This window comes from Rattus norvegicus, chromosome 8 (genome assembly GCF_021556685.1).
Source record: "Rattus norvegicus strain SHRSP/BbbUtx chromosome 8, alternate assembly SHRSP_T2T, whole genome shotgun sequence".
Taxonomy (NCBI): Eukaryota; Metazoa; Chordata; class Mammalia; order Rodentia; family Muridae; genus Rattus; species Rattus norvegicus.
Window position 1 is genome coordinate 36,367,469 of NC_141541.1, and position 26,921 is coordinate 36,394,389.

General features: G+C 43.1%; 2 long non-coding RNA genes across 3 annotated transcripts; one reads left to right on the forward strand and one right to left on the reverse strand.

Annotated features, from left to right (window-relative positions):
• Positions 1–479: 479 nt before the first annotated feature.
• Positions 480–16,996, forward strand: LOC148004014 (uncharacterized). 2 transcript variants are annotated; one of them, XR_015627125.1, is made up of 4 exons: positions 480–562; positions 6,955–7,034; positions 7,677–7,913; positions 15,498–16,996. It is a non-coding gene; the product is annotated as an uncharacterized LOC148004014 (long non-coding RNA). The 2 variants fall into 2 exon arrangements; XR_015627126.1 differs by lacking the exons at positions 6,955–7,034; positions 7,677–7,913; positions 15,498–16,996 and adding an exon at positions 4,292–6,522.
• On the reverse strand, positions 3,525–7,508 carry LOC148004015 (uncharacterized). Its single transcript, XR_015627124.1, has 2 exons — positions 7,087–7,508; positions 3,525–4,480 (listed from the first exon to the last, which is right to left on the reverse strand). It is a non-coding gene; the product is annotated as an uncharacterized LOC148004015 (long non-coding RNA).
• Positions 16,997–26,921: the final 9,925 nt, after the last annotated feature.

A 26,921-nucleotide genomic window follows, 5' to 3' on the forward strand; every position in this document is an offset into this window, starting at 1 on the left:
TGTGGCAATGGTGTCCCCAAATGGCTTGAGGTGATGAAAGAAATCAACCTGGGAGAGACACCTCCCTGTTTGTCTTCTCAGCCTTGGGAGTGGACCCTAGGAGGCTTTGCTCCAACCCTGGCCTCTTTCTCGGCCCAGGGCTGTGAGGGACTCAGAGTAGCTGCATTTAGAGTGTGTGAAAAGAGCAAGGGGACTGTGAGTCACAGAAATAACTCCTAGGGCCAACCTCACCCTAGAATTGTTTCATCAAAATGGGAAGCAGCAGAGGGGGGAACAAGTCTCATGCCAAGGTCTCCACGCTGTTCCAACTTGCCTTCGACTTGAGGACTCAGCAAACACTGACACAGGTTGACAAACCAAGACAGGTTTGATTTACAGAGCACTCCTCTGTCCCAGGGAGAAATCAAACATTGTAAATCACCAGGGGATGGCCTAGGCTCTAGAGTGCTTATAAACCATCTGAGCAGGCCTTGCCTCTTGCCCCAGTGGGAGTAACTTTCCATCAGGCAGTGTACCCTTCTCAGAGGCAAGACGAAAAAGGGTTGCGTGCACATGGGGTGAGGTGAGTCACAGGAAGAACTCGGCAGTGGCTGCTTTTCCTAGCCAGGCATCTTGTGATCACTGGAAAGCTTGTGTGTACTTCCTGCTCTGTCACCAGGCTTCAGAGAGAGAGAGAGAGAGAGAGAGAGAGAGAGAGAGAGAGAGAGAGAGAGAGAGAGACCCATGAGCACCAGGGGCTGCCCTGCTTGATGGCTCGAGGAGGGAGAGATGTTCCAGCTCTTAAGCTTCTGGATGGGCTGCCCAATGGGTATTTTCTAGAACCTTGGAGCTTACTACATGCTTCTGACAGTGATACTCAAGGCTTCCTATAGAAGAGACCCTACTGCTACCAGTGTGAGAAACAGACACTCAGAACATGCCTTAAATCTGGGCTTCCGTGAAACGTGTCCTCAGCTGACTAAAAGGGAAGTAAACAGGAGCATGCCTAGTGAAAAGGGACATATTTTGGGTATCTTGCTATCAATGGACATACTTATCTGAGCTTCGAGGACTGAGAATTCAGAATCCAGGGTTCTAGGGTTTCCTCCCGTGCGATCAATCCATTATTCTGTTTGCACAGTGCAGCAATGCTCTTAGGTTGCCCTGTGCACTAATCAGCCTTCGAATGGGAAACACAGGCCTCATGCTCTTTGCTAGCATCCTTGTTGGGACCCTGGATATGGGGCTGGTATAGCTGAGTGTGGAGCAGGGGACACGAGCCTCGCCTGCTGTCCCTTGGCTTTTAGAATTCCTGAACGAAAGCCGTTGCTGAGAATTAACCTGGCCATATGCTTGGTAGAAGCATAAGGGGTCAAACTGAACCAGAACCGTGACTGTGGCATAACAGAGCGAGTTACCGCTTTTCTCTAAATTTCAGTTTGCAGTAAAGAAGGGGTTAGCCTGCATGGCTGTGGCGTGCTCCATCCATTTCTGCTGGTTTGTTCTGTCCATCTCCAGCAGGTTAGGGCTCAGGGTCTAGTATTTCAAGTTACCTTTGGCTCTCCCAACTAGTTACTATAACCTAACAGTGAGTTATTTTGTACACCCCTGGCCTCGTGACTTCCAGTTGCGTGGGAGGGACATTGGCCCCTTTTCTATCTGAGTCAGCCACACAGTTGGCAAAGGTGGGTCAATCCTTCCTTTGAAGGGTCTGAGGTCTGAGTGTAACAATGTCTAGAAAGGACATCCTTCCACCGAAGGGGACAAGCCTTATCTCAGGAAGGTGACAATAAAGAAAACCAGGAGATTAGTTTCATTGACACAGCCCGGGGTAGCGAGATCCTGCAACACCTTCTCCTCCGTCCTCTTACCCTTACAGTGTTAAACGTGGAAAGTTTATAGAGATCGCCTTGACAACCATAATGCTGGAGGCTGTATGGAATGTTGTCAGCTTTTAGTATACCCAAGGCAGTCTGGTTCCTTCAGCTGTTAAGCCAGTGTTAAACCCACCAGTTGGGAGCAAAATTGTATATAATATACACTTATGTAATTCCCTCCTTCTAAATGCTTATAATCTACGTTGAATAGCACAAACTCGACCAAGGGAATCAAATCCTGGGCAGCTTTCAGAAGAATTGAATTAAATCCTGGCTGTAGGTGAAACCCCAGGCACGAAGAAACTCACATTCTTCACCAGTTGTTAGAAAAGGTTCCAGAAGCCAACAGAGAGACAGGGATGACTAGGGAGGAGGTCCCAGGCAGGGTGGAGGCGCTCCCGTAACCAGGGCCAGTATTTTTCAGGGCCTCGATTTATTTGGTCAGTTGTATCGAGACCCCACCGAGTCGTGCCTCTTCCTCACGTTGTTCAGCTGTCTCTGGAGCTTCCACCTCCTCCATGAGAATTGCTTTACATCTCATCAGACCCAAGTGCCCGCCTCCCTGTCTTCTGGAGGTATAAGAATCCAAGTGGATGCCTGAAGTTGGTTTGCTCCACCTAAATTCCCATTGCCCTCCCACACCCAGTTCCAGCTTTGCAGTTTAGCGAGTGACACCAACCGTGTCCCTTACGCAAGCAGAGTATTCCTCTTACTATGTAGACAACAAGAGGACAGAGAAAATAAGCTAACCCCGTGAATTCACTTCACAGACAGCAACACCAAAGTTCCCAGACACTTGCTTAAAACCTACATATTCGACAACCCCTGGAACAGAGAGGCCATGCTTCTCAGCATAGTGCTGTCAGCACAAGACATGGAGTTTTGCCTCCTTGGCATCCTCTGCACCTCCCCGACATGCTCTATTTGTGCTCCCTCCATCTGGTAGCCTCAGTCTGGTGCTACCACACCAGACTTCCTCCTTGGGACTCACCGGCAGTACCTACAAGGACCTTCCCACTTGGTTCCGAAAAGAGGGCAGCTCAGTGGAAGACAACTCCTGTCAACAGGCAAGGGGGAAAGAGGGAAGACAGAGGGAGAAGACAACAGACAAAGGAAAATTTAGACCATAAAGCAAGCAGCATCCATTACCTGAATCATACTGACTCAAAAGACAGTTCGCCAGGAAGAACTCTGGGCTGGGCATAAGGTAGTGGCTATTATATTGGAGATAGTAGTTCATAAAGTAAAACCAAGAATTGAAGTAGCCGCCTATTTGACGCCTCCCAGATGGGCCGGCTATGAGCAGCAGTCTCATACTGACAAACATGGTTATTAGTATAACATTAGCCAAACCATATTACAACTTCCTAAGTTTCTACGGTCAGAATGTACCCACGTTACATTCATTGTGGTAAACTGAACCAAAAGCACATCGAAAGACATTAGCCCTTAGTGATAGAGAGATGGTCCAGTGGCTAAGAGCACTTCCTGTTCTTGTAGAGGCCCAGGCTCTCAGCCCCTCCCTACGCAGCAGTTCACAGCCATCTGTAACTTCAATTCCACGAAATCCAACCCCTTCTGGCCTCCAAGGGTACCAGGCACACGCATGGTACCATACTCACACGAAGGCAAAGCATTCATAGACATAAAATAAAGATAAACAAATCATCGAAAAACATATTATTAGTTTAATTAGCTATCAAGCCCTGGCTTTGGCGTTCATGTTGCCTGCGTGGAAGCTGTATGCTTTCTGAAGCTTGACGTGCACTTGTGCAGAGACAACATTTTGCTTTTAGCTGCTGGTGGGGTGCGGTCATTTCAAATAGGAAGTTGGTCTTTGGACTGTTTGAAGATGGCTCAGTTGCTCCTGGAAAAAATCGGATTCCGTTGGCATCTTTTGATTTATAGCACCTTTGCTGGGTAGGAGGAGATCTAACAGTACAAGACAGCCCTATTTTTTTTTTTTTTTTGGAGGTCTGCGGAGGCCCGTTGCTTTTAATGGGTATGCGTAGGACATAAGCGCGTGACTCACGCATCCAGTAAAAAGTCACAGTGTGTAATGAGAGCCGCTCATCTGTGACGGGAACGCTCCGTTTACGGTCTGCACTAAAGGCGCCTGAGCTTCTGTGGTTTTATACAGAAGCGAGTGGATGAGGGATCTAGTTTATTGCTGTTATTCGTGGTGAGTGAGTGCAGGCTGTTAGTCTTGAACATCATCGACACCCCTTCAAAAGCAGCTCTGTTTGTAGAGGGGAAGCCAGTCACCGTCTTTCCCAGAATCCTCTTCTCCGTCAGTGTCCAGGTCTCTGCGAGCGGAAAGAAGAGGCGAGACCAGCATTCTCCAGAGGCAGCTGCACAGGCAGAAGGCCTCAGAGACGTGGGGTTAGAGTGGCTTTCAGGAGAACTCCTTGAGATTTTTCTATTCCGTGTTACAGGCTGACAGGCGGCTGCAGCTTCGGGATTCATGAACTTTTCCATTTCCCCGTGAGATCCTGAGTCACGTGCTGTCAGCGATGGCTTCCTCTACCTTTGCTGCCGTTTTCTGCTGAAGTTTTAATGTCCTGCCTTAAAATCCTTCATGCCTCGAAGACAGAGTGATTTTTATTTTCCTGTTTAAATCCAACCTGACACAGTAATTATTAAAGCGTTAATGTAACGTTAGAAACGACATGTAAATAACTGATTAAAATCAGCTGCCAACATCATTCGCTATAAAAATAAGATATTCAAGTGGAAGAATAAAGGATATAAATTCCCCCAGGAGACAAAACATGATCCTCAGCCAACAGGAGGAACTGTGTGGCCGAAAACGTCTGGAGAGAGGACATACCTGCCTGGCCATAGGCCATTAGCACTTTGACTGTGGGGAGGTTGGAATGTTGCAGGATCAGGACCTAATTGCAAATTATCTTGACCCTTTAATAACCATTTATTACTCATATCTGTATGTGACCCAATGTCTCCGTGGCTGTTGGGTAAATCCTGTGGAATGTATAAACAGATCATGAGCCTCCGCCAACCAAAAGGCTAAGAATGCCATCAGATAGTGGCTGTGGCCTAGAGCTGAGATTTCTCCATTCTGTTGTAACCAGCCTACCTGATGTTTTCACCGATGTATTTGAAAAGAGTAATGATTTATGATTTTCTTTGTTCGGATACTATGAAGGCTTTTATGAAATGATTATTAGGCTAGAACATGGAACGTGGGATAATGAATTCGTGTACAGGTCATACTCAATAAACATCTCGTTCCCTTTAAAAATACACCAGTTATTTAATTAACTATAAAACAATTAAGGGCATAACTATTTATGTAAGTATATAGATATTAAATAGGCAAAGCTCTCAAATACACATATATGTCCTTGATAGATATAATTATTAAATAGACGAGGTTATAGTATTGATTATATTTATATAAACAAATACTGTGATGCTATTGCATAATTTGGCATAAGATTCTACTTTGCCTAGGAACCATAGTTAGGAAATATTCAGGCTTTATATTCTAGCGTTGTCTGTTGTTAAGTTTGAATTCACTCACACGTGATCAGCGCCTGGCATGAACCAGGCATGTTAAGCAGGAAGCCAAGCCTGCTCGAGACACCACACCGAGTTTGGAAGGCCAGGCTAGCAGAAGTTTGATTCAGGTACTTGTCCACGCAGAACATTTGGCGAGCACTTAACTGTCTTCCCAGTACCGTGTTAGTGTGAAGGATGCAGACGTGGACAGAGGGGACTTGGTGACTGCTCCCAAAGTGCTTAAACGTTCAGTTAGAGATACAGACAAGGAAGCAGACAGATACAACCGGGAGTGAGACACTTCGGGATAATGGGGGTGTACTGTTACATGAGCACCTACAAGGAATTTGGGAACAGGGGTCCAGGGATGAGGCGGCTTCTTGAGAAAGCTCGGAGATGAAAGCCCAAAAGAGGCAGTCCAGAGTGCACGGAGCAGAGGAGGCGGAAGATATCGTCACCTCGGAAGCGGACCAGGCGCCAGAGAAGGCCTAGAGATTCGTCTCCTCTATGGGATGGTAGTCGTCACAGTGAACTCTGATGGCTTAAACAGCAGAGAGACATAATCTGGTCCGTGACTTCAAGCCGCTCCACGGACTAATGGACGACAGAGGGGAGATTGCCAGAGTGGTCTGCATAAGCAATGGCCACACCCTTGTGTTCGCGACGCAGAGGAGTTAAGAGCTACAGAAAACGAAAATGCCTAGTGTGTCGCTGGAGGAGGTTAGGGGATGGGAGAAGTCGAAGGTGACTCATCCTTTACCTGCGGAAACTGAAGCTTAGATGGATTTCACGGCTCACCCAAGGTCACAGAGCTGCAAAGGAGCGGGATCAAGAGGCAAACGTCCGTGTATCTGACTCTGCAGTTTTTGGCCTTGACTCTATGATACACACATCACAATATGGCCTCTGACTTCCAACACTTGAAAAGTAAACTAGATGAGGTCCCTGTACCGCAGACCTTCTCTGCTTTGTACTGACAGGTCAGCCTTTGTCTCCCCAGTGCCGTGTTATTTCCCCAAGTTTTATCTCAAGACTTTTCTTAAAAAGGAAATACGACAAATATTTAATATGTAAAGAGCATTCAAAATAAAATTTATAGAGACATCAAGATATAAAGTGAATAAATAAAAAAAATTGAAAAGCATATGTGTATGAATGTCATTGTTGAAGAATTTGGTCTTTGAAAGGGGCCTACATTTTACTTAAAGAAAAGTGTCTTTCGTGGCTTGGTAAACTTATTTCCACAGATGCTCCCACTACTTTTATGTATGTGATTGAAGAAAATGAAGGAAAAGAAAAATGACTAGTATCTACTCTTCACTAGAAGTTTGGTTTAAATTTAAAGTAAAGCCAAACGACCGAGTTGGAGAGCTGGCCCAGTGGTTCTTACTGCACTGTTGGCAGTTATCTGTTATTATCTGTTATTCCAGTTATAATAGGGAATCCAATGCCCTCTTCTGGTGTCTCGGAGGCACCAGGCATACATGTAGTGTACAGACATACATGTAGCCAGAACACCCATACCCATTTAAAAAAAAACACTTTTAAAATGACGTTTCTCCTTTACTTTTTACAGAATATAAATCTGTCACTCTGGTACCTCTGAGGCGAAAAGCCACAACGAGCTGTCACATTTTGTTTGCCAACATGACTAAGGTAATATGTAAGGCCGAGAAAGCTGTAGAAGCCCGTATTCCTCACAACTTACCTCTTCTGCTGTACTTGAGATCACACACGTCTCAAATCGCTGGAACCGCCGACACGGCCGGTGGTTGTAACTCTCATGGTTGCTGGTACTTCTTAGCCCTCCTTCCCCAGACAGAACTGCTCTGCCAGCTCCAGACACTTGGGGAGCTCACAACTTCAGTTCCTGGTGATTTCTGTGCTCTCCGCAGCTCCACTCAGTGAGGCTCCACATTGCTTCATCCCTGTGCCCACGCAGCGTCCCCACCACAGCCTTTCTCAATCAATCCCACAGGTCCACATGCAAGAAGCATTCTAGCGTCTTCTTTCTTTCCTGTTACTTACATCTAATCAGCCATTCCGACAGCACTGCCTTCTAAAAGCCTCTCCAGGCTCGACTTCCTTTGACATTCTTTCACTGCAGACAGCACCACAGAGCTCAGTAGCGCTTCCAAACTCCTCACAGATCCCTACAACTCTCACGATGGAAAAGCAAAACTCTGGACTCCCAAACTCGTAGGTACTCAATATTTTCCAAAGCACTTTACTCGAGTGCATCTCAATCATAATTGTTGGTCATAATAATAGATAGCAAATAATTATTTTTCTTAACAGGGCTCTACTGAAGATTGGGGTTTTCCCATAGAGCAAGAAAGAGACATGATAGCAAATGAAGTAAACCAGAATATTGTGGTAAAATCATACATCTCAACCATATATCCCCATTACGATATATATTTCAATAACGATTTAATGGCCGTTACCGGAAATATAATTTTATAAAAAGAAAGCATCAGAATGGGACACTACCTCACAGAAAATGGCAAACAGAGCTAATTTTAAAACGGAGAGGTAAGCTGCACGTGAGGTGCTTGTGTTGTCTGTAATTCCAGATACTCAGGAGGCTGAGGCAGGGGCATTGTTTGAGACTATAAGTTTGAGAGCAGTTTGGGCAACATTGTGAGACTTTATCTCAGGACTTCTCTTAAAAAGAAAATATTACAAGTATTTACTATGTAAAGAGCATTCAAAATGAAATTTATAAAGACATTGAGATGTAAAGGAATAAATAATACATAAAAGCATATATGCATGAATGTCATTGTTGAAGAGGCTTGATCTTTGGAAGGGGCCTACATTTTAGTTATAGAAAAGTGTCTTTCATGTCTTGGTATTGGTTGAGTTGGTTGGGCAAACATGTGTTCAAAACCATCTTTAAGAGTTGGATTTTAGGCAATGTATTGCTTCAACTAAGTTCCTTTCTTTTTTTTTTTTTTTATTAACTTGAGTATTTCTTATATACATTTCGAGTGTTATTCCCTTTCCCGGTTTCCGGGCAAACATCCCCCTCCCCCCTCCCCTTCCTTATGGGTGATCCCCTCCCAACCCTCCCCCCATTGCCGCCCTCCCCCCCACCAGTCTAGTTCACTGGGGGTTCAGTCTTAGCAGGACCCAGGGCTTCTCCTTCCACTGGTGCTCTTACTAGGATATTCATTGCTACCTATGAGGTCAGAGTCCAGGGTCAGTCCATGTATAGTCTTTAGGTAGTGGCTTAGTCCCTGGAAGCTCTGGTTGCTTGGCATTGTTGTACATATGGGGTCTCGAGCCCCTTCAAGCTCTTCCAGTTCTTTCTCTGATTCCTTCAACGGGGGACCTATTCTCAGTTCAGTGGTTTGCTGCTGGCATTCGCCTCTGTATTTGCTGTATTCTGGCTGTGTCTCTCAGGAGCGATCTACATCCGGCTCCTGTCGGTCTGCACTTCTTTGCTTCATCCATCTTGTCTAATTGGGTGGCTGTATATGTATGGGCCACATGTGGGGCAGGCTCTGAATGGGTGTTCCTTCTGTGTCTGTTTTAATCTTTGCCTCTCCCTTCCCTGCCAAGGGTATTCTTTTTCCTCATTTAAAGAAGGAGTGAAGCATTCACATTTTGATCATCCGTCTTGAGTTTCATTTGTTCTAGGCATCTAGGGTAATTCAAGCATTTGGGCTAATAGCCACTTATCAATGAGTGCATACCATGTATGTCTTTCTGTGATTGGGTTAGCTCACTCAGGATGATGTTTTCCAGTTCCAACCATTTGCCTATGAAAATCATAAACTCGTTGTTTTTGATAGCTGAGTAATATTCCATTGTGTAGATGTACCACATTTTCGGTATCCATTCCTCTGTTGAAGGGCATCTGGGTTCTTTCCAGCTTCTGGCTATTATAAATAAGGCTGCAATGAACATAGTGGAGCACGTGTCTCTTTTATATGTTGAGGCATCTTTTGGGTATATGCCCAAGAGAGGTATAGCTGGATCCTCAGGCAGTTCAATGTCCAATTTTCTGAGGAACCTCCAGACTGATTTCCAGAATGGTTGTACCAGTCTGCAATCCCACCAACAATGGAGGAGTGTTCCTCTTTCTCCACATCCTCGCCAGCATCTGCTGTCACCTGAGTTTTTGATCTTAGCCATTCTCACTGGTGTGACATGAAATCTCAGCGTTGTTTTGATTTGCATTTCCCTTATGACTAAAGATGTTGAACATTTCTTTAGGTGTTTCTCAGCCATTCGGCATTCCTCAGCTGTGAATTCTTTGTTTAGCTCTGAACCCCATTTTTTAATAGGGTTATTTGTTTCCCTGCGGTCTAACTTCTTGAGTTCTTTGTATATTTTGGATATAAGGCCTCTATCTGTTGTAGGATTGGTAAAGATCTTTTCCCAATCTGTTGGTTGCCGTTTTGTCCTAACCACAGTGTCCTTTGCCTTACAGAAGCTTTGCAGTTTTATGAGATCCCATTTGTCGATTCTTGATCTTAGAGCGTAAGCCATTGGTGTTTTGTTCAGGAAATTTTTTCCAGTGCCCATGTGTTCCAGATGCTTCCCTAGTTTTTCTTCTATTAGTTTGAGTGGGTCTGGTTTGATGTGGAGGTCCTTGATCCACTTGGACTTAAGCTTTGTACAGGGTGATAAGCATGGATCGATCTGCATTCTTCTACATGTTGACCTCCAGTTGAACCAGCACCATTTGCTGAAAATGCTATCTTTTTTCCATTGGATGGTTTTGGCTCCTTTGTCAAAAATCAAGTGACCATACGTGTGTGGGTTCATTTCTGGGTCTTCAATTCTATTCCATTGGTCTATCTGTCTGTCTCTGTATCAATACCATGCAGTTTTTATCACTATTGCTCTGGAATACTGCTTGAGTTCAGGGATAGTGATTCCCCCTGAAGTCCTTTTATTGTTGAGGATAGCTTTAGCTATCCTGGGTTTTTTGTTATTCCAGATGAATTTGCAAATTGTTCTGTCTAACTCTTTGAAGAATTGGATTGGTATTTTGATGGGGATTGCATTGAATCTGTAGATTGCTTTTGGTAAAATGGCCATTTTTACTATATTAATCCTGCCAATCCATGAGCATGGGAGATCTTTCCATCTTCTGAGGTCTTCTTCAATTTCTTTCCTCAGTGTCTTGAAGTTCTTATTGTACAGATCTTTTACTTGCTTGGTTAAAGTCACACCGAGGTACTTTATATTATTTGGGTCTATTATGAAGGGTGTCGTTTCCCTAATTTCTTTCTCGGCTTGTTTCTCTTTTGTATAGAGGAAGGCAACTGATTTATTTGAGTTAATTTTATACCCAGCCACTTTGCTGAAGTTGTTTATCAGCTTTAGTAGTTCTCTGGTGGAACTTTTGGGATCACGTAAATATACTATCATATCATCTGCAAATAGTGATATTTTGACCTCTTCTTTTCCGATCTGTATCCCCTTGATCTCCTTTTGTTGTCTGATTGCTCTGGCTAGAACTTCAAGAACTACATTGAATAAGTAGGGAGAGAGTGGGCAGCCTTGTCTAGTCCCTGATTTTAGTGGGATTGCTTCAAGTTTCTCTCCATTTAGTTTAATGTTAGCAACTGGTTTGCTGTATATGGCTTTTACTATGTTTAGGTATGGGCCTTGAATTCCTATTCTTTCCAGGACTTTTATCATGAAGGGGTGTTGAATTTTGTCAAATGCTTTCTCAGCATCTAATGAAATGATCATGTGGTTCTGTTCTTTCAGTTTGTTTATATAATGGATCACGTTGATGGTTTTCCGTATATTAAACCATCCCTGCATGCCTGGGATGAAGCCTACTTGATCATGGTGGATGATTGTTTTGATGTGCTCTTGAATTCGGTTTGCCAGAATTTTGTTGAGTATTTTTGCGTCGATATTCATAAGGGAAATTGGTCTGAAGTCATCTTTCTTTGTTGGGTCTTTGTGTGGTTTAGGTATAAGAGTAATTGTGGCTTCGTAGAAGGTATTCGGTAGTGATCCATCTGTTTCAATTTTGTGGAATAGTTTGGATAATATTGGTATGAGGTCTTCTATGAAGGTTTGATAGAATTCTGCACTAAACCCGTCTGGACCTGGGCTCTTTTTGGTTGGGAGACCTTTAATGACTGCTTCTATTTCCTTAGGAGTTATGGGGTTGTTTAACTGGTTTATCTGTTCCTGATTTAACTTCGGTACCTGGTATCTGTCTAGGACATTGTCCATTTCCTGCAGATTTTCAAGTTTTGTTGAATATAGGCATTTATAGTAAGATCTGATGATTTTTTGAATTTCCTCTGAATCTGTAGTTATGTCTCCCTTTTCATTTCTGATTTTGTTAATTTGGATGCACTCTCTGTGTCCTCTCATTAGTCTGGCTAAGGGTTTATCTATCTTGTTGATTTTCTCAAAGAACCAACTTTTGGTTCTGTTGATTCTTTCTATGGTCCTTTTTGTTTCTACTTGGTTGATTTCAGCTCTGAGTTTGATTATTTCCTGCCTTCTACTCCTCCTGGGTGTATTTGCTTCTTTTTGTTCTAGAGCTTTTAGGTGTGCTGTCAAGCTGCTGACATATGCTCTTTCCTGTTTCTTTCTGCAGGCACTCAGCGCTATGAGTTTTCCTCTTAGCACAGCTTTCATTGTGTCCCATAAGTTTGGGTATGTTGTACCTTCATTTTCATTAAATTCTAAAAAGTTTTTAATTTCTTTCTTTATTTCTTCCTTGACCAGGTTATCATTGAGTAGAGCATTGTTCAATTTCCACGTATATGTGGGCATTCTTCCCTTATTGTTATTGAAGACCAGTTTTAGGCCGTGGTGGTCCAATAGCACGCATGGGATTATTTCTATCTTTCTGTACCTGTTGAGGCCTGTTTTTTGACCAATTATATGGTCAATTTTGGAGAAAGTACCATGAGGAGCTGAGAAGAAGGTATATCCTTTTGCTTTAGGATAGAATGTTCTATAAATATCCGTTAAGTCCATTTGGCTCATGACTTCTCTTAGTCTGTCAACATCACTGTTTAATTTCTGTTTCCATGATCTGTCCATTGATGAGAGTGGGGTGTTGAAATCTCCCACTATTATTGTGTGAGGTGCAATGTGTATTTTGAGCTTTAGTAAGGTTTCTTTTACGTATGTAGGTGCCCTTGTATTTGGGGCATAGATATTTAGGATTGAGAGTTCATCTTGGTGGATTTTTCCTTTGATGAATATGAAGTGTCCTTCCTTATCTTTTTTGATGACTTTTAGTTGGAAATTGATTTTATTTGATATTAGAATGGCTACTCCAGCTTGCTTCTTCTGACCATTTGCTTGGAAAGTTGTTTTCCAGCCTTTCACTCTGAGGTAGTGTCTGTCTTTGTCCCTGAGGTGTGTTTCCTGTAGGCAGCAGAATGCAGGGTCCTCGTTGCGTATCCAGTTTGTTAATCTATTTCTTTTTATTGGGGAGTTGAGGCCATTGATATTGAGAGATATTAAGGAATAGTGATTATTGCTTCCCATTATATTCATATTTGGATGTGAGGTTATGTTTGTATGCTTTCACTCTCTTTGTTTTGTTGCCAAGACGATTAGTTTCTTGCTTCTTCTAGGGTATAGCTTGCCTCCTTATGTTGGGCTTTACCATTTATTATCCTTTGTAGTGCTGGATTTGTAGAAAGATATTGTGTAAATTTGGTTTTGTCATGGAATATCTTGGTTTCTCCATCTATGTTAATTGAGAGTTTTGCAGGATACAGTAACCTGGGCTGGCATTTGTGTTCTCTTAGGGTCTGTATGACATCAGTCCAGGATCTTCTGGCCTTCATAGTTTCTGGCGAGAAGTCTGGTGTGATTCTGATAGGTCTGCCTTTATATGTTACTTGACCTTTTTCCCTTACTGCTTTTAATATTCTTTCTTTATTTTGTGCGTTTGGTGTTTTGACAATTATGTGACGGGAGGTGTTTCTTTTCTGGTCCAATCTATTTGGAGTTCTGTAGGCTTCTTGTATGTCTATGGGTATCTCTTTTTTTAGGTTAGGGAAGTTTTCTTCTATGATTTTGTTGAAGATGTTTACTGGTCCTTTGAGCTGGGAGTCTTCACTCTCTTCTATACCTATTATCCTTAGGTTAGATCTTCTCATTGAGTCCTGGATTTCCTGTATGTTTTGGACCAGTAGCTTTTTCCGCTTACATTATCTTTGACAGTTGAGTCAATGATTTCTATGGAATCTTCTGCTCCTGAGATTCTCTCTTCCATCTCTTGTATTCTGTTGGTGAAGCTTGTATCTACAGCTCCTTGTCTTTTCTTTTGGTTTTCTATATCCAGGGTTGTTTCCATGTGTTCTTTCTTGATTGCTTCTATTTCCATTTTTAATTCCTTCAACTGTTTGATTGTGTTTTCCTGGAATTCTTTCAGGGATTTTTGCGATTCTTTCAGGGATTTTTGCGATTCCTCTCTGTAGGCTTCTACTTGTTTATTAATGTTTTCCTGTGTTTCTCTAAGGGAGTTCTTCACGTCTTTCTTGAAGTCCTCCAGCATCATGATCAAATATGATTTGAAACTAGATCTTGCTTTTCTGGTGTGTTTGGATATTCCATGTTTGTTTTGGTGGGAGAATTGGGCTCCGATGATGCCATGTAGTCTTGGTTTCTGTTGCTTGGATTCCTGCGCTTGCCTCTCGCCATCAGATTATCTCTATTGTTACTTTGTTCTGCTATTTCTGACAGTGGCTAGACTGTCCTATAAGCCTGTGTGTCAGGAGTGCTGTAGACCTGTTTTCCTCTCTTTCAGTCAGTTATGGGGACAGAGTTTTCTGCTTTCGGGCGTGTAGTTTTTCCTCTCTACAGGTCTTCAGCTGTTCCTGTGGGCCTGTGTCTTGAGTTCACCAGGCAGCTTTCTTGCAGCAGAAAAGTTGGTCTTACCTGTGGTCCCGAGGCTCAAGTTCGCTCGCGGGGTGCTGCCCACGGGCTCTTTGCGGCGGCAGCAACCAGGAAGACCTGTGCCGCCCCTTCCGGGAGCTTATGCAGCCTCAGGAGTGCCCACCTGACCAGGCGGTGAGGTCTCTTTCCCACGGGGTCTGGGAGCAGAGCGCTGCTGCGGGCCGGGATCCTCGGGTGTGGGACTTCCGGTAAACACAGGACGTGCCCGGTCCTAGAGGAGTTCTGCCTCTGTGTGTCCCGATTTCACCAGGCAGCCTTCTTGCAACAGACAAGTTGGTCTTACCTGTGGTCCCGAGGCTCAAGTTTGCTCGCAGGGTGCTGTCCACGGGCTCTCTGCGGTGGCAGCAACCAGGAAGCCTAAGTTCCTTTCTTTAATCAATAAAACTATCTTGTCTGTTTACCTTCATGATCATATGGCTAGTGAAGTAGATGCTACTTTGATTAATTCACATTTTAGATAATTTTCTGTTTTTTTTTAACTAGAACGTTGTATCCTCCCATCAAATATTTGCAAAGAAACCCAGTGCCTAATGCAGATTTAGATACTAGAAAATGCCAACGAATATTGGGCAATGCTCGAGCAACATAATGTTCAGGTCGTCTAACAAGGTCGTTGACACCCATTGGGTATGGGTGACAAAATTGCCCATTTGGGGGTTCGGTTTGCTTCCAAAACTCATTCTTTCTTGGCAAGCACTCTTGGGACTTGTAGAATGTATACTTCATACAGAATTGCTGATATTTATTTCATTTACAAGAATGACTTATTAATAGCAGACAGGGACACAGAATACCTTTCACACCATGGAAATAGCCCTAAGCAAAGACTGGTTAGCTCATAGCTGCTCCTTCCTTTTGCAATTTGGCCCTACATTCTGGTCTTATTCACCTCTGCAGCTCGGAGCCCCTGCTTTTACCTTTGTCTTAGTGACTTCGAATTCTCTTGGGCAAGCAGTGCCTCTGTGTTCATTATTAAGCTAATTCTTGTCTCATTAAAACAATTCAATTGTATTTTAAGATGCGCTTAGAAAAACAAGTACGCTTCTCTATAAACGTGGGACATCTCTCCTGAGAGTACTAGTACAACCCATTTCCTGACTCAGTGGCTCCACGGGTCTTAGTCAAGTTCAGTCAATCGCTTTCCTGGTCTCTGACAAATTGAATTACGCCTTTTTTTTTTTTCCTAATTTAAAGTTTTGTTTATCTTAGGAGTGCTCTACCTGCAAGTACACCTGCTTGTCAGAAGAGGGCATCAGATCACATTATAGATGGTTGCGAGCCACCATGTGGATGCTGGAAATTGAACTCAGGATCTCTGGATTCTGAGCGGATGCTCTTAACCTCTGAGGTATCTCTGCAGCCCTTGAATCAAACTTTTACGAGTGACCATCTCTCCAACTTCACTTCGTGTTTCTTACAAACAGGCGCTGAGAGCTCCTAATAGGCACACTGAAGAGATAAACAGGCACGAATGCAGTTGTTTTTACCTGAAACAGACAGTGAATGAGGCCTTCCTTCTGCTTCCAGGACACTGGATAGACTGAAACAACAAGCTCTCCCAGTGAAAATTCCTAGAAACTCTAGATAACGGATTGCTAGGAAAATTTTAAAAGAGAGCTGAGCTCAGAAGAATACATAAGGAAATCTTCAGGCAACACAAAGGAACAAAATCCCCAAAAGCTTGCTGCCCCAGCACTGCGGCTGAGTGCAGCCGGGATGGCGGTGCATTGTGGGAGCTGATATAGCGAGGGACTAGGGGCTGGGTACAGCGAGGGACCAGGGGCTGGTACAGCGAGGGACCAGGGGCTGGTACAGCGAGGGACCAGGGGTTAAGCCAAGCTTGCTGTGACCATGCAAGAGGTAAAAAAGGTGTCCACAAGGATGTGCTCAACCGGTCAATCTTTTATTCACTCACTCACTCCTTCACTAACTCATACATTCATTCATTCAGCCCTTTATTATTGCTTCTTTGTGAATTTCACATCATGCACGCCAATCCCACTCATCTCCCCGTCCCTTAGTCTAGCCTTAGTCCTATACTATTTTGAGGCCTCTGGCTTCTGCTACATGCTCAAAACTGGATCCTGTCGAGGATTTAGCTAGAATGTTCTCTTGTTGCAGCGGGCCAAGTCTTAAACCAGGCTCACCGAGGGCGAGATTTCCAGCAACAAATGGAACACCATCTCTCCCATAGGCTTTCCGCTCTTCCGCTTTCCACTGCTGCTGTGTGAAGGGCAGGGCTGTACCCAACACAGCAGGAAACCACCAGTTCCGGCTGCAGTTAGTAAGGTCTAACAAGTTCAGTGCATGACTGAAAGAAATGCTATCTTACGTACATTTAAGCTATTGAATTCCGAATGATAAATTTAACATGATAAGAAAACCCATACCTCAGATACCCTGGGTAAACTTGCACTTGAGGTCACGTGAATAATGTGTGGTAATGCATTCCGGGAGAGCAACTGACAGCCTGAAGAATGAAGCCAAGTCTGTGAGCATTGGTGTAACTAGCATTCACCAATGGTGGCTGTGGGAAACCGCCGGGGTAAGGCAGTTCATATTGTTCCCATGTTAATGGGCTGCAGAGTTACACGCATAACAAATTATTTCAACTCGTATACAACTATTTTGCAATGCATTGTAAGTTGAGTTGTTTACGTAACAAAGCCCTATCAAATTATTATAACTAAGTACAAACATTTTAAGAGCTCTGCTGTGTATGTTTCATTATCCACTCGTCAGATGATGGGCATCTAGGTTGCTTCCATTTCCTGGTCATTGTGAACAGAGCAGCGATGAACACGCTGAGCAAATATTTCTGTAATAAGATATAGAGTCGCTTGGGTACATGCCCCAGAGTGGGATCACTGGATTACATTTCTGTGTTTTTAAGGAACCAGCCCCATGGATTTGCACAGGGCCTGCACCAGTTTGCAGTGAATGTGTTTTCCTTTCTCCACATCCACGCCCACATTGCTCGTTTCTGATCTTAGCCGTTCTGACTGGAGCGCCTTCTTTTTTTACAGTACTTTGTAATCAATTCAGAAAGGTTTTTTAGCTGGTCAAGATGCAGAGAACAAGAGATTGTGGAGCACGAAGCCCTAAATGGGACATCGTGTTACACTATGTCTTCCCAAGGCTCAGGGATCATCTCAGAAAGAGGAGGTGGAAAGACTGTAAGAAACAGTAGACCACGGCAGCGAAACAGTGTTTTCCGCGCTCAACAGGGTTGTTGCGCACGTGACCTCAAGCTGCCCTGACTGCATGCACAAGACCTGCGTAAGGTCAAGTCACCAAATTATGGCACGGACTGGGGAAGGGCTTACGAAGTCCCCGTCCCAGCTGATGAGCTGTTGGCAGTTGATAATAGCTGGTTAATTGAGACCGCTGGTCCTCCTACAGGGTTGCCCTCCTCCTCAGTGTCTTTCGTCTTTTCCCTAATTCAACCAGAGGGGTCAGCAGCTTCTGTCCACTGGTTGGGTGCAAGTATCTGCATCTGACTCTTTCGTTGGGTCTGTCGGAGGGCAATCATGTTAGGTCCTTTTTTGTTAGCACTCCATAGCCTCAAAGCTGGATCCCACTTTGGGTCTGTTGCTGGACCTCTTTCCCTTGGGCTCCACTCCATTTCCATCCCTGCAGTTCTTTCAGACAGGAGCAAGTATGGGTCAGAGTTTTGACTATGGGATGGCAACCCCATTCCTCACTTGATGCGCTGTCTTTTTTTCTGGGGGTGGGCTCTACAAGTTCCCTCTCCTCACTGTAGGGCATTTTATCTAAGTTCCTTCCCTTTGAGTCCTGAGATGCCCAGGTCTCTGGAACATTTTGGAAGATTCACCCAACCTCCTCCTACCTCTCAAGGTTTTCAGTTTCCATTCTTTCTGCTGGCCCTCAGGGCTTCAGTCCTTTCCCCCCACACAATACCAGATCATGTTCCCCTCTCCCATCTGCTTTTTCACTCATGTGTCTCCCTCCCTCCTTGTGGTTGCTTTGTTCTCTCTCCCAAGTGGGATTGAAACATCCTTACTTGGGTCCTTCAGTTTATTGACCTTTCTGAGTTTTGTGAATTATATCTTGGGTATTCTGTACTTTTTTTAGGCTAATATCCATTTATTAGTGAGTACATACTGTGTATGTCCTTTTGGATCTGAGTAACCTCACTCAGGATGATATTTTCTAGTTCCATCCATTTGCCTGCAAAACTCAGAATGTCTTTGTTCTTAATAGCTGAGTAGTATTCCATTGTGTAAATGAATCACATTTTCTGTATCTATTCTTCCATTGAGGGACATTTGGGATGTTTCTAGCTTCTGGCTATCACAAACAAGACCGTTATGAACATAGTGGAACATGTGCCCCTGTGGCATGGTGGGGCACCTTTTGGGTATATGCCCAAGAGTGGTATTGCTGGTTCTTCAGGTAAATCTATTTCCAATTTTCCGAGGAACCTACTATTGCCAGAATGGTTGTACCAGTTTGCAATCCCACCAGCAATGGATGAGTGTTCCTCTTTCTCCACATCCTCACCAGCATGTGCTGTGGCCTGGGGTTTTGATTTTAGCCATTCTGACTGCTGTAAGGTGGAATCCCAGGGTCATTTTGATTTGCAATTTCTCTGATCTAAGGACTTTGAACATTTCTTTAGGTGCTTCTCAGCCATTTGAGAGTCCTCTTTTGTGAATTCTCGGTTTAGTTCTATACCCCATTATTTGATTGGGTTGTTTGTTTTTTTGGTGGTTAGCTTCTTGGGTTCTTTATATATTTTAGATATTAGCCCTCTGTCAGATGTGGGGTTAGTGAAGATTTTTTCCCAATCTGTAGGTTGCTGATTTGTCTTATTGACCATGTCCTTTGCCTTATAGAAGCATTTCATAAGGTCCCATTTATATACTCTTGATCTTAGAGCATGTGCCATTGGAGATCTGTTTAGGAAATTTCCCCCTGTGCCAATGAGTTCAAGTCTCTTCCCCACTTTCTCTTCTATCCGATTGAGTGTATTAGTTTTATGCTGAGGTCCTTGATCCACTTGAACTTGAGCTTTGTGCAAAGTGCCAAATATGGTAAATTTTTCATTTTTCTACATACAGTCAGTTATACCAGCACCATTTATTGAAGATGCTTTCTTTTTTCTATTGTGTATTTTTGACTTTGTCAAAGATCAAGTGTATGTAAGTATGTAGTTTTATTGCTAGGACTTCAATTCTATTCCATTGATCAACATGTCTGTCTCTATACTAATACCATGCAGTTTTTATCATTGTTGCTCTGTAGTAGAGCTTGAGGTCAGGGATGGTGATTCCACCAGCCATTATTTTATTAATAAGAATTGTTTTTGCTATTCTGGATCTTTTGCCTTTCCAGGTGAATTTGAGAATTGCCTTTTCCATGTCTTTGAGGAATTGTGTTGGGATTTTGATGGGAATTGCATTGAATCTGTAGGTTACCTGTGGTAGGATGGCCATTTTTACTATGCTAATTCTGCCAATCCATGAGCATGGGGGAATCTCTCCATTTTCTGAGTCTATTTCAACTTCTTTCTTTCTTTCTTTCTTTCTTTCTTTCTTTCTTTCTTTCTTCCTTCCTTCCTTTCTTTCCTCCTTTCTGTCTTCCTTCCTTCCTTCCTTTCTTTCTTTCTTTCTCTCTTTCTCTCTTTCTCTCTTTTTTCCACTCTAAGTTAAATCCTCCAGTGGCAAATCGGAACGGGGGCCTCTTGTTCACTACATGTTGTCCCCCAAGCTCTCCCCTTCCTAAAGCCAATTTCTTTCTTGAGAGACTTGAAGTTATTGTCATATGAATCTTCCACTTGTTTGGTTAGAGTTACCCCAAGATATATTATTTGTGGCTTTTGTGAAGGAAGTTGTTTCCCTATATTTTTTTCTCAGCCTGTTTATCATTTGTATAAAGGAAGGCTATTCATTTATTTGAGTTAATTTTATATCCTGCCACTTTGCTGAAGCTGTTTATCAGCGGGAGAAGTTCTGTGGTAGAATTTTTGAGGTTGCTTATGTATACTATCATATCATCTGCAAATAGTAATGCATTTATTTCTTCTTTGCTAATTGGTATTCTCTTGATCTTTTTTGTTGTCTTATTGTTTTATCTAGCACTTTGAGTACGATATTGAATAGAATAGATATGGGGAGAGTGGGCATCTTTGTCTTGTCTCTGATCATAGTGGGGTTGCTTCAAGAATCTCTCCACTTAATTTGATATTGGTTGTTGGTTTGGAGCAAATTGATTTTATTATGTTTAGGTCTGGACCCTGAATTCCTGATCTCTCTAATACTTTTAACATGAAGGGGTGTTGTATTTTGTCAAATGCTTTTCTGCATCTAAGGAGTTGATCGTGTGATTTTTTTCCTGGAGTTTGTTTATATAGTGGATTATGTTAATGGATTTTCATATTTTGAACCAAACTTGCATTCCTGCAATGAAGATTTCTTTCTTCACGATAGCCACAAATAATATTCGGTTGGGAGGTTTTTAATGAGTTCTTCTATTTCCTTATGTGATATGGGCCAGTTTAGTTAGTCTATCTGCTCTTGATTTAATTTTGGTATGTGGTATCTGTCTAGAAAACCAACCATTTCATTTAGATTTTCCAATTTTCTTGAGTATAGGCTTTTATAATAGGATCTGATGAGTTTTTTGAATTTCCTCTGTTTCTGTTTTTGTCTCCCTTTTTACTTCTGATTTTGTTAATTTGGATACTGCCGCTGGGTCCTTTATTACTTTGGCTAGGGGTTTATCTGTCTTGTTGATTCTCTCAAAGAACCAGTTTTTAGCTTTTTGGTTTCTTTTCTTTTCTTTCTTTCTTTCTTTTTTTTTTAATTCTTTGTATTGTCCTCTTTGTTATTTTTAAAGTTGTAAAATGTTTCAGAACCCAAAGTTCTGAGTGGAGGGAAACCAGTGTTGGGTAATGGATGTACTCATGGTGCAAGCTCGTCTCACTGTGGGCTTGTGAGTGACAGAAACTGACCAGTCATCACTGCCCTTCCAAGGAATGTATAGTGGAACCGAGGCATGCTCCATTACATGGGTGTTGGCTCCCTGATCCAAGGGATGTGAGCTTATTAGGTTAGGGTGGGCCAAAAAGAAGTCCTTAGTGTTGACTTCATAAGGACATTTAACATGCATTTCTTCCATCAAGAACTTTTAAAGGCAGGGGATGGTGATTCACAGGGCGTTTTACTTTAAATCACATTTTGTTGATTGCTGTAGTAAATATTTAGTCTCAGTCTGGGGTTTCTACCCCACCTTGATCATTCGGTTCCCAGATAAAAGACACACAACTTTAATCGGCACTAGAGCTGGGCAGATGTCTACCCTCTAAGCTGTTAGACTCTATTTCTCCATCAATAACCCTGAGTTATAACTTGCCATCTTTCATCTGGGCTGCTCTTAGCTCTAATTGGCCAGTCGTCATGGCTGTGCTTTCATGACTCACTGAGGTATATTCTTCCACCCCCATCCTCTCTCTCTGGTCCTTTGCCCAGACCCCAAGCCCAGGAACCAAAACTCTGCCTATCTCTTTCCTGCCCAGCTCTAGGCTGAAGATATCTTTAGTCTCCAATCAATACACTTGGGGAGGAGGGTCAAGGTTACATAGCATCACTTGGGTCTACATGAGAATCTCCCCGTCCATGGGGGGCAACCAAGGCCAGTGTTTAGCATTGCAACCCATAGCAGCAGACCAAACCTCAACAGTTGAGAAAAAAGATTTGTGGGTCCATGGAAGGAACTGTGGGTTATCTCAGAGTTAATCAGGGAGAAACTCCAGTCTGAACTGCTATCCCCAATGTGGTGAATTTCCTGGCAAGCGCCTGGAATCTAAGAAGCATCTATAGCCCTAGCAGGTGTTTTCTCTTAGTTTTAATTTTATTTTTTATATGCATGTATTCTTCTCATGCACTCCTATCAACGGTCACCCTCTGTGTTCATGTCATCGCCGTGTGTACGATGTGGATCCCACGTGTAAATGCTTTCATACTGTACTGTCTGTCTTCTCTCCCTGCCCTTTCTTGCTTCCTTCTCCTCCCGTTTCCACCAGAGCTCCCCCTCGACTCTCATGCCATACATATACAAATATTAAAATCCAGATCCCTCAGGCGAGTGAGAGGTAAGCAGGTAATAGTTGCTTTTCTGGGCTCGGGCTATTTAGCATGGTGGTCTCTAGGTCCATCTATAGTCGTGTTCGTGACATGTTAATTCTTCTTTACTCCTGAATAAAATTCCATTTTGTGCATATGTGTTTCTTTATCCATTATTCTGTGGATAGGCAGGTTCCACGCAAGGCAGTGGCTCTACCGCTGAGCTACATCGTCAAGGGTGATAGGCAGGTTCCATAGCTGGGCCATTGTGATGTGTGCAGCAATAACCGTGGATATGCCAGCATCTCTGTGATGTGATAATCTCTAGTTCCTTCCGGTGTAGAAGATATGCTAGTTCAATTATCAGCATTTTTGTTTTGTTTTGTTTTGTTTTTTGAGGAACATCCACACTAATTTGCATAGTGTCTGAAATAATTTACATTCTTGCTACAATTTTCTCTCCACATTTTATATGATTATTTTATTTATTTCCAATGTAGTCATTGCCCCCCTCCCCCTGCTCAGTCCCCCTTTCACAGTTCCTCATCCCCTTCTTCCTCCTCCTTGTCTCCAGGAAGGTACTCCCCCCCCCCCACAGGCCTCCCCCTTCCCTGGGGCCTCGAGTCTCTCAAGGATTAGGCACCTCTTCTTCCATTGAGGTCAGACCAGGCAGCCCTCTGCTGTGTATGTGCCAGGGGCCTCGGACCAGCCTGTGTCTGCTCCTGGTTGGTGGCGGTCTCTGGGAGCTCCCTGGGGTCTGAGTTAGTTGAGACTGCTGGTCTTCCCATGGGGTTGCTCTGCCTTTCAGTTTCTTCAATCCTTCCCCCAATTCAATCACAGGGGTCCTCGGACTTTAGTCTAATTGTTGGCTACAAGTATCTGTGTCTGTCTCAGTGAGCTGCTGGTAGAGCCTCTCAGAGGACAGCCATGCTCGGCTCCCTTCTGTAAGAACATCGTAGCATCAGTAATAGTGTCGGGCCTTGGTCCTTCCACCCCATGAAATGGATCCCAATTTGGGCTGGTCATTGGAATGCCCTTCCCTCAGTCTCCTCTCCAGTTTTGTCCCTGCAGTTCTTTTCGATAGGAACAATTCTGGGTCAGACATTTTGACTGTGAGTTAGTAACCCTGTCCCTCCACTTGAGGCCCTATCTATCTACTGGAGGTGGACTTTTCGAGTTCCCTCTCCCCAGTGTTGTGCATTTTGGCTAAGGTCACCCCCAATGAGTCCTGAGAGTCTCTCTCCTCCTGAATCTCTGGTACTTTCCAGAGGGTCCCCCCCATCACCCATTCCCTAAGGCTGGCTGTTTCCATTCATTCTCCTGGCCCTCTGGGCTCCTCTCTTTTCCCCTCTCCCATACCTGATTCTGTTCCCCCTTTCCCCTCCCCCTCCCCTCTCCCATCCAGGTCCCATCCTCCCTCTGCCTCTAGTGATCATTTCCTTTTCCCTTCCAAGTGGGATCGAAGTATCCTCACTTGGGCCTTTCTACTTGTTACACTTCTTATGGTCTGTGTGTTGTATCCTAGGTATTCTGTACTTTTTGGCTAAGTACATACCATGCATGTCCTTTTGGGTCTGAGTTACCTCGTTCGGGATGATATTTTATAATTCCACCCATTTGCCTGCAAAACTCAGGATATCCTCGTTCTTAATAGCTGAGTCGTATTCCATTGTATAAATGAACCACAGTTTCTGTATCCCGTCTTCCATTGAAGGACATTTGGGTTGTTTCCATTTTCTATTACAAACAAGGCTGCTCTGAACATGGTGGAGTATGTGTCCTTGTTGGCGGGGTGTCTTTTGGGTACATGCCCAAGAGTGGTATAGCTGGGTCTTAAGGTAGAACTATTTCCAATTTTCTTGGGAACCACTAGATTGAGTTCCAAAGTGGTTTCACCAGCTTGCAGTCCCACCAGCAATGGAGGAGTGTTTCTCTACAGCCTCACCAGCATCTACTGTCATTCTGACCGGTGTGAGGTAGAATCTCAGGGTCGTTTTGATTTACTGCCTGCCTTCTTTGTCAAACATCAAGTGCCTGTAGGTGTGCGAATTTATTTCTAGGTCTTCAATTCTATTTTCTTGGTTGATGTCTGTTTCTGTACCAAGACTATGTGGTTTTTGTCACTCTTGCTTTGTAATATAGCTGGAGGTCAGGGATAGTGATTCCTTTAGAAGTTCTTTTATTATTGAGAATTGTTTTGGCTGTCCTGGGTTTTTTTTCCATATGCAGTTGAAAATTGCTCTTTCCATGTCTCTGAAGAATTATGTTAGAATTTTGATGGGGATTGCGTTGAATCTGTAGATTGCTTTTGATACGGTGGCCAATTTCAGTATGTTAGTCCTACCTATTTATGACTGTGGGAGATCTTCCAATCTTCTGAGGTCTTCTTCGATTTCTTTTTCCAGGGATTTGAAGTTCTTATCAAACAAATCTTTCACTTGCTTGGTTAGAGTTACACCAAGATTTTTTTTTTATAATATTTATGGCTATTGTGAAAGGTCTTATTTCCCTAATTCTTTCTCATCCCATTTATCATTTGAATAAAGGAAGGGTATTGCTTTGTTTGAGTTAATTTTATAACCTGCCACTTTGCTGAAGTTGTTTACCATTTGTAGGGGTTCTCTGGTGGAATTATTGGGGGTTGCTATCATATCATCTGCAAATAGTGATATTTTGACTTCTTCCTTTGCAATTTGTATTCCCATGAACATCTTCTGTATCCAGTCTGTTAGTCTGTTTCTTTTTATTGGGGAATTGATCCCATTGCTGTTGAGAGATTAAAGACAGATGGTTGTTAGTTCCTGTTATTTTTGTTGCTGGAAGTGGTATTATGTGTATATGATTCTCTTCTTTTGGGTGTTGTGAAATGTTAAATTTTTTTGTGTTTTCTTGGGTGTAGTTCCCCACCTTGTGTTAGAGATTTCCTTTCAGTATCCTCTGCAGGGCTGGATTAGTAGAAAGACACTGTTTAAATTTTTTGTTTACTGTTTACTGCTTTGTCATGGAACATCTTGGTTTCTCCATCTGTGGTGATTGATAGTGTTGCTGGGCATAGTATCCCGGGCTGGCATTTGTGTTCTTCTAGGCTCTGGATTATATCTGTCCAGGTTCTTCTGGCTTTTAGACTCTGTTGAGAAATCTGGTGTAATTCTGACAGATCTTCCTTTATATATTACTTGGTTTTTTCCCCTTACAGCTTTTAATATTCCTTTTCTTTTTTTTCTGTGCATTCAGTGTTTTGATTATTATGTGACGAGAGGATTTTCTCTTCTGGTCCAATCTATTTGTTGTTCTGTGGGCTTCTTTTTTTCGGAGCTGGGGACCGAACCCAGGGCCTTGCGCTTCCTAGGTAAGCGCTCTACCACTGAGCTAAATCCCCAGCCCCGTTCTGTGGGCTTCTTGAACATTTATAGCCATCTGTTTCTTTAGGTTAGGAAAATTTTCTTCTATTATTTTGTCGAAAGTATTTTCTTGCTCTTTGAGCTGGGAATCATCACTCTCTTCTATTCATATTTGTCTTAGGTTTCATCTTTTCATTGTGTCTTGAATTTCTTAGATATTTTGGGTTAGGATCTCTTTACTCTTTGTTCTTTCTTTGACTGGTGTGCCAATATTTTCTATGGTATCTTCTATGCCTGAGATTATCTCTTCTATCTTTTGTATTCTGTTGGTGATGCTCACATCTGTTGCTCCTGATCTTTTTCCTAAGTTTTCCATCTCCAGGGTTGCCTCCTTTTATGTTTTTTTTTTTTTTTTGTTTTGTTTTGTTTCTATTTCCATTTTAAGTTCTTGGACTGTTTTGTTCAATTAATTCACTTATTTGGTTGTGTTTTTCTATATTTCTCTAAGGGATTTATTTGTTTCCTCTTTAAGAACTTCTACCTGTTTTCCTGTGTTTCTTTAAGGGAGTCTTTATATCCTCCTTAAAGGCATATGTCATTTACATGAGATGGGATTTTAGGTCATTATCTTGCTTTTAAGCATGTTAGGGTATCCAGGGCTTGCTGTGGTGGGAGAACTGGGTTCTGGTGGTGCTGAATTGCTTGAGCTTGCCTCTGTTCATCCGGTTATCTATGGTATTAAGTGGCCTGGGTGTCTCTGTCTAGAGCCTACCTTCTTGGAGGCAGGTAGAGCTCTATGACATGGTTAAGCTGGTCGTGCCTTTGAGGAAGGCAGTGTTGTCTCTGGTTAGGGTGGGCTTCTTGTGTCTCTGGTTAAAACAGGTCTTCTGTGTCCCTGGTTACCGCAGACCTCCTGTGCCCCTGGTTACTGCAGACTTTCTGAGTCCTTAGTTACTGTGGACCCCCAGAGAGGCATATAGGCTGTAGCATATAGGTGGGTATAAGGCTGCTCATATGGGCCAAATAGGAAGCAAACTGGAAGGAGGTGAAGCTGGGGCAGAGGGGTTAAGTCCTGATCACCCTGGCTCTGTGGTTGTCCCAACTGGTGTGGGTATTTGGGTGAAATTCTCACCTGTGTCTTTGGTTACTGCAGACCTCCTGGGAGGCACAAAAGCTGTCGTGCGTGGGCAGGTATTGGGATCTTC